The sequence below is a fragment of the Herpailurus yagouaroundi genome, unplaced genomic scaffold, assembly GCF_014898765.1.
Source record: "Herpailurus yagouaroundi ecotype Mexico unplaced genomic scaffold, PumYag 28, whole genome shotgun sequence".
In the NCBI taxonomy this organism is placed as follows: domain Eukaryota; kingdom Metazoa; phylum Chordata; class Mammalia; order Carnivora; family Felidae; genus Herpailurus; species Herpailurus yagouaroundi.
Window position 1 is genome coordinate 6957830 of NW_024412376.1, and position 8430 is coordinate 6966259.

Here is an 8430-nt window from a genome sequence, read left to right on the forward strand (position 1 = left end):
GTGGCACCCTTAGAGTCCCTCAACATCCCCTTTACCTTTCCTTCATGGCAGACCACGGTTTGCAATTATGCGTTTATTTGTTTGGTTATTGCCTCACATCTGTCTCCCGGACAGATGGGAATGCTCCCTGAGGCAGGGCGGATCTGTTTTAGTGCATGCTATACCCTACACTTGCTGTCATCCCAATCTTGGCCACCCCGCCCCCTTGGCAGCACGTGTCATAGATTAGGTGCTAAATCAATGCTCGTTGAGCGAGTGAGTGAATCCAGCGCTTATCTGGTACCGATACCAGCGAAGAGTGCCATGTTGTAGTACTGGATTTGGAGGTCTAGGGAGAGAAGATGGTTTTCCACAAAGCCTTGGCACGAGCAGTCTTCACATTGCCAGTCTTTCGTGAGTGCCTCGGAGCGGCCTGGCACACGGTGACTTGCGATGTGGTGAGGCCTGCGTTTGACACGTATGTGCTAAGGGGCTGGGGCGTGCGGCAGGTGCGTGGGCTGGTGAGTGAGGCGGCTGTCCGGTGAGGCAGCTACAGCTTGATGTGGCTTTGCCACGCTTACCCCCCACATTCTGTAGGGAGAGATCATTCTAGAGCGCCTCTGACATCTGGCAGGCCTCCTGGGGTTGAACACCTCCACGGGGCAGAGCTCTCTGCCTCTGAATCAGCCTCGTAGGCCGCTCTGGCTGTTCGATAGGTCTTGCCTCAGTTAAAGATGGATGTAGCTTCCCCAGAACCTTTAACTATAGATTGCCTTCTGAGATGTTTCTCCAGAGGAGAATTCAGTGGACGTTTATTGAACACCGGGATGTTGTACCAGGTAGGGATCCGGGCGCTGGCTGTAGACAGCTGAAAAAGACACATGGAAAGCCAGGCTGGGGAATACCAATGCGTGCACAGCGTGCTGTCACAGCATTATCTCATGTTCATCACAACGGTCTTACGACGTGCATGTTGAAGAAATAGAGGCTTTGAATGCGCACGACTTACCCGAAGTCCCACAGTTTGGGCACGAGGGAGAGCTACGGCCCAATCTCGTCTTTTGACTCCAATCCAGCGTTCGCTTTTCCTATCCGAGGCTGAAGATATGAATGTACTTCTGCTTTGTGCAGCCCCTAGTACGTTCGAGGGTAGCTAATGTGCTCCCTGAGTTCTCTTTCTTCCTGAGTGAACTCGATCCCCGCCCCCCAAATTGGTCTTCCTGGACTCGACCACGTGGGCACACCCTTGCAGTTTGCAGAGGGTCACGGCTACAGTCGGGCCTGGTTCGTACTTGGGTGGGAGAAGGTCATCTGCAGACCTCTTCCATCTGCAGATAGGAGGGTGTCAACCTTGAAAGCTAGAGTCTGAAGAGGAATTCGGGGTGGGTATCCTCCCCAGGCAACAAAACCAACTTGCTCAGCCTGGCACCTTTTTTTTTTTCTAGGGCATTTCGGGAGGTGCTCTCTCAGCCAGAACTATCTAGTGAAAGATGATGGATGTACAGGTTTCCGGGGCAATGTCTGACACTCGGGGCATCTTCTTAATGACATCCCTGTTGGGGCACCGTCTGACTTCAATAGTTCACGTGACAGAACGCTCATGACCACCTGAGAAATTTCATTACTCCTACTGACAGAACCATTAGATTTTTGGCTCAACACAGAAGGAAAATTTCTGTCTCTTTGTAGCTTCCAGTATCGGTCTCCTTGTGGCTGGGAAGCATAAGGGCAGTGCCTCTCCCCCGTGGCAGGCTGGCGTACATGAAGTGCACGGGGAGTCCCAGCCTGAGCCCAGGCCTGGTCAGGCATGTCTGAGCAGGCCTGGTGAACTGCCAGGGTGGGCCTGTGCAAAGGGAGCCTCCTGGGAAGGAGCTCATCGCGGAGGAAGAAGGAACCAGCACAAACAGCTGGCCTGGTAACCGAGCTTTGACTGCAGCAGGGCGGGCGTAATTCTGAGCATGGTCTGGTGAATGGCTCACAACTGGGTTTGGTTCGCACTCAGGCCCCATCGGGCTTCTTCACAAAACCTGTGGAGAGCAAAGAGGCTGTACGTTCATATGGAAAGCACGGTGTGAACTGACACGTGGTAGTCACTGGGGAACCAGCTTTGGGATTCGCCTTTAGAGTCAAACACACAATGGGGGGGGGGGGGAGGTGGTGCAGAGGCTCTCTCCTTTACCACGTCACGGAACCCCACCGTTCTTTGGCCTCGGGGGGCCTCCAGCCCCTGCGGGACAGCAAGACCCAGCAAGAGGTGACCAGTGTCCTGGTAGAGGGTCTAGAGCAGGCCAAAGGGAACAAAATGGTCGATGGCCGGAAAATCGTGTGTGTGTCTTGTGCACACATGAGGCAACCCCTAGACATATTGGGGGTTAATTATGGAGTGGCTGATACCCTGAGTGAGCCAGTACAAGTTAAGTCATTGTTACTAATACAAATAGGCTGTAGGCAGGGAAGGCGGGGGGCCTGGGCCCCACCCGCCAGCTTCTCTTTTCCTGGTTGAACACCCCCATGTCCTCTGTCACTTTTCAGACCCACGGTTCTGAGTCCCCCACTGTTCTCATTACTCTCTTTTGGAACCACTCCAGGCTGTGAGAGCCAAAACTGTTTGCTATACGAATTTAAAGAAATCCTAGAATTAAGATGGCCCAACGTTCTTTTTTTGACTAGATGAAATGAAGGCTCGTATAGACTTGAAGGGACTTGCCCCAGCTCTGTGTTCCCAGCCAGTAGAAGAGCGAGGACTGCCCCCAGGTCGCATAACCATACTTTCCTCTCCATTTCAACAAAATGGAGTTCAAATCTGAGCCAGGGACTTGGAACATTTGCACAAACGCATGTTCTCTTGGCCAGGCACGGCACAACTTTGTCCTGCGGTTGTGAGACGCATTTGGTTTTAAGGGAAACAGATACAGTTTTTCACTGTGCAAACCAGTTTGGTGGGGCAGTCCCAGGGGGCAATGCCAGCACATTTCTGTGAGGAGTATATTGTGGAAAGAACATTTTCTTCCCTGTGAGGAATAAGGGCTTTGCGGGCCACTCTCGGCAGATCTGGAAAGAGACTGAAGAGGATGGGCCGGTGACCCTAAAACAAGGGGGTCACTTGGGACAGTTGAGTCCTCAGACAGAAAATCCCCCAGAAGACCTGACCGGGAAAATGTCCTGCCATCAGCTGAGGTCCCAGAGGGAGGGCAGAGAGGGATCCACGTAGCCAGCGGACTCGCTTGGGTGTCGGAAACGGGAAGGAAGAGTTGCAGTCGGGGAGTGTCCGTCTTTTGTTGGGACCAAAACTCTGGGATGGCCTGCGGATATCAGTACTTCAGAAACCATCTTGCCCTTCCTCTAGAGTTTACATCTGTAGTCAGGGCTAGCAAGTAGACTTTGCTTCTAGCTCAAGTCCAGTTGGTTGATGCCCAATGCCAGAGGAATGGTTAAGAAGGGTTCTGAGGGGCGCCTGGGTGGCGCAGTGGGTTAAGCGTCCGACTTCAGCCAGGTCACGATCTCGCGGTCCGTGAGTTTGAGCCCCGCGTCGGGCTCTGGGCTGATGGTTCAGAGCCTGGAGCCTGGAGCCTGTTTCTGATTCTGTGTCTCCCTCTCTCTCTGCCCCTCCCCCGTTCATGCTCTGTCTCTCTCTGTCCCAAAAATAAATAAACATTGAAAAGAAGGGTTCTGAGGCAGGAGTGAGTGTTGCGATTAGCTGACAGTGCCTTCTGTCACCCCGGCAGGGAGGAGAGTGATGATGAGGTTTGGGTGTTGTGGATAATGGACCCCTCACGATTAGGTCCCCATGCTCATCTCTGCAGCTTGTGTACAGGTTATGTTACATGGCCAAGGGGAGTGAAGGCTGCAGATGGGCTGACCTTATCTGGGTGGGTCCAAAGGAGTCCCAAGGGTCCCTATAAGTGAAAGAAGGAGATGGGGACTCAGAGTCAGTGATGTGATGTGGAAAAGACTAGCGGACATTGCTGGCTTTGAAGATGGAGGAGACCACAAGCCCATAAATGCAGGCAGCCTCTAAGAACTGGAAAAGGCACGGAAACAGATTTTCCCCTGGAGGTTCCAGAAAGGAACACAGTTCTGCTGATGCCTTGACTTTAGCCCTGTAAGAACCATTTTGGACTTGTGGCCTCCAGATGTATAAGAGAATAATACATTTGTGTTATTTTGAACCACGAAACCTGTGGTATTTTGTCATAGCAGCAAAAGGAAACCCATACAATCTCCATTATTTTCCACCCGTGACTCATCAGGGCAACTTTCCTTATGTTTGACCTAATGTTCTCATTCTGTTGCTCCAGCCCTTTCTTGGGACACCTGGAACAGGGTCTGGTCTCTAAGGTTGTTGAGACACCAGGGCAATTTTCCTTATGAGAGGCACCACCACTGGGAAACCTTCAAAAGTGGATCACACAGGTTTTGTGATTTTCCTACACACTTAGAGTAGGGGGGTCTGGAGAGCATCCCTGACAGGCAGGTTCAGAGCTGGGCACCAGGCTCCTGGTTATCACTGCCACACCATGCAGCACTGGGCTGGGGACAAGGTGCTAGCCTGGGACCCCCGGCCTGGCCCTCAGTTTTCTTGCCCATGAGGTAAGCTCTACATGACCTCAGGGGATGTCTGATAGTCTGTAGTTTTAAGTACCGGAAATGATGGTGGAAAAACTAACAAAATGAGCCCCATTTTACGGATGAGAATATAGAGGTTCAGAGCGATCAAGTCCTTTTCTAAGTCATCCAGCTCGTAGGCTGAGGCATCATGATTCAAATCCTGATGTCAGGAGCCCATGCTTTTTCCAGGATATCATGAATCCTCACGATAAAGATCCCTTCCTCCCCTTTCTTCCCCCTCCCTTCCTCTCCCTCCCCCTTTTTTTCTTCCCCTTCCCTCCCCCTCCCTCCCTCTCCTTCCTCCTTTCCCCTCCACTGCACTCTCTCCCTCCCCCTTCCTCCTTCTTCCCCTCCCTCCCTTCTTCCCTCCCTTCCTTCAAGGGCTCTGGCCCTGGGTGATGCTGAGGACTCAATCCGGGTGGCCTCAACCAGAGGCTGAGCCCAGGAATGATGCTTTTGGGGTGAAGCTCTTGGGGTATGCCAGGAGCCCAGTGGTGGAACAAGAATAATTCTTCTATCTGGGATTTCATTTCTTTTCCTGGCTCTCCTGGGAACCAGTTGTGTGGTTGTGGGTAAGTCACTTTATTTTTCCTGGCCTCAGTGTCCTGGCCTGTGAAATGGGAAGGATGAATGGAAATCAGTGTTATCTTTCTTTCTTTTTTTTTAAGTTTATTTTTATTAATTTTTGAGAGAGAGAGAGAGAATGAGAGAGAGAGAGAGAGAGGGCCACGTGAGCTGGGGAGGGGCAGAGAGAGAGAGAGAGAGAGAGAGAGAGGGGGAGAGAGGGGAATCCTAAGCAGGCTCTGATGTAATCTAAGGCCCTTAGTAATGTAAGCAGGCCAGACATGGGGCTCGAACTCAATGAAAGTGTGAGTTCATGACCTGAGCCGAGATCAAGAGTCAGACGCTAAATGGACTGAGCCACCCAGGAGCCCCTGGAATCAGTGTTTTCTAACCATTTCTTTTTAAAAATCATGCCGCCTCAGCTAGGGAAATTTTATTGGGCACTGCTTGCCCACTGCTTGCTTAAAATTTTTTAAATTTAAAAAAAGCAATTTATTAGTCTTTTTTACATTTTGGGGTAAACCATACATAAATCATGCTTTTCAAATCACACATTCCCCTGTTCCCCTACCCCATTTCTGAGCAAAAGCACTCCTCCGTCCATCCTGCCATCTTGCCCATGGTTGAGAATCCCTTCATTTCATGGTTTGAAATTTTGTTCCAGGTATAAGATTATTGGAGTTGGAGGATATATATATACATATACATATACATATACATATACATATACATATACATATATCCTCCAACTCCAATAATATACATATAATATACTATATGTTATATATATATATATTATATATATTTTATATATATTCTGGAAGAAAGGAGATGAGACAGCCTTTCTGTGTTGCACATCTCTCTTCCTGGGACCCTCCCACCCCATTTTTCTCTGCCTGGACCAGTTCTCACTCTGTGCCCCCCATGCACGCCCCTTGGGGGGCTCCGAAGCAGCAGGCAGGCGGCCCTCCTGAGTGAGCCGACCATCTCGCAGCGAGACTGCCAGCGGGATTATCTTCTATTTCTGCCATGTGCTGTAACACAAGAGTGAGCTCAACTTCAGAGATTATCACCTCTCATCTTTTATTCTCCCTTTTCTCCTCTCCTTTTTCTTCCTGCAAGATGGTAAAATTGCCAGACAAGCCCTCCTTTCCTCTCGGCCTAGTGAGAGCTCGGAGATATTTACTTCTCGGGTACACACAGCTGTAATCTCCCTAACCAGACTTTATCGCAGTTAAGCGAGTTAAATTCTCCTGGTTTAATCCCCCGTGTGCTGTGGTTTTTTGAGTCTAAAGCTTTCGACCTCTTTTGATACAATATGGCAACTCTGGTCCACTGGATATGATTAGACATCGGGCAAAGAGGTTTCAGTTTGACTGAGCTGGAAAAGAAGGGGCCCCCTGCAAAAGAGCTTTGGGTGGAGGAAGGTACGTGGAAAAGTGCGTTTGCTCACGAGAGGAAAGGAGGAGGGTGTGCAGGTGTTTCGCAGGGCCTGGGGACTCTCTCTACTCATGTGAGCCCTTGGTGGCCGGTCAGTAATGTGAGGTTGAAATCGAGTTAGCCCCCGTGTCCTTATCTGTCCGTGTTGTCCCTAAACCCCGTGCGGGCCACAGTGGCCAGAAGACAGGACAAGCAAATGGCTCCGTGCCTCAGCTTGGAGAATATGCTGTTTCTAGTGGGAGACACAAGATGTATACTGGCACCTCCAGAACACATAACAAGGGCAGATAAAGACCAAAGGCTAAATCAGATGTGGCCCAAACTATCCAACATTCCAGGGTGTGGGGAATGGTGAGGGAGCAGGAGATCAGCGTTTCACAGAAAGGTGGAACCTTCTGAACTCAGGTGGACACGGGAGTGGGCTTGGGAGACTGGACGGGCCCTGCGTGCAGGTGGTGGCCTGGGGATGGGGGCACAGGTCGGAGAGCAACGTGCCGAGAACCGGCATCAGCAGCAACCAGGGCTCGGGAGGAGGGAGGAGCCTGCTGCGTGTCTCGTCCCACGAGGAGACCACGGGCCAGCTCCTTATGCCCAGAGGTCACTGTGGCCGCCTTGCAAGTGCCAGAGCCACGCTCAGAAGCACTTCTCGTTTCTATGTATATACGCTGTGCTGCGCGTTGGCTTTTCTTCCTTGTCGACCTTCCAGTCACTCCTAAATTCGTTTCCCGTTCTCTGCCTCTCCCTGCCTGCCAGTGCCACCCATGCTCTCAGCCAAGCGGTGACATTTTCCCCAAGCACAGCCTGTGCATGTTTAAAGCCTGAGATGCGCATTGGGGTTTGACTCCTCCTGCCGCCAGCCCTCCCTTTGAGTGTGTGTGCGTGTGTGTGCGCGCGTGTATGTGAAGGAGCGTGTATTTTTGGCCTTGAATCCCCATTAAAAAGAAAAAGAAAAGGAAAGAAAAAGAAAGAAAGGAAAGTCCTGGGCCAAGGACTGAGAGGCAATTCACAAAGCCTAAACACTGCCCTGTTGTCCCCACTGCAGGAGACACTTTGATGGAGGCAGGCCCACCAGCGAGGTGGTTTTCTTGCTGAGAAGTGAGGGGGCCATGGGGCACTTCTCCCGCCCACATTCCCCTGCTTGGTGAAAGACAGGGCCCCAGGCTGCCTCTCCCTTCCCCCTGGGCCGCCTCTCCCTGGAGAGCCATGGGAAATGTGTCCTAAGCACCATCCCGGCTCAGTCTTTGTCTTCCTGCACCTTCCTCTCTCCCAGCAGCCAGGCCCTCTGGGGACTCTGGGGGCCAGCGGATGGCTACCTGGCCCAGTCTGAGTCTGGTGCTTGCTCCCAAGGGTCAGAAGCGGCTGCACCTGCTGCAGGCAGGGCTGCAGGCGCCCCTGGGCACGCGTCCTGGGCGTGATCCTTGTGGCTCCCCACTGCCTGCCTGGGCTCCTCCCTTCTGGAGGCCTCCACCTTGGCTTTTAAATCTCTGTGTCCATGTCTATCCTGTGCAAGAGTTGCTTGTTGAGATTTGTCAGGGTGTGTGAGTGTGTGAATGAATGAATGAATGACTGAACGCAAAACAAGGGTAGGGTGTTTGCTTACGACACCTGCCACTGAAATGCCAGTGGCCCCTCAGATTCATCTAGTCGCCTCTTTTCCGCATTGGTCACTTTTGGGGGAAGAGTTAAGGCTGTGCCCTCTTTTGCTCTCATAGGCAAAGTTCTTATAGTCTGTCAGGCATTCGCTGGGGAGAGCAGAGTTTGATGGCGTCCTTGGGCGACGAGAGCGGAAGACTCGGGCAGTCTTCTTGGGGAGGCGCTCTGAGCGGCCACGGGGGCCCC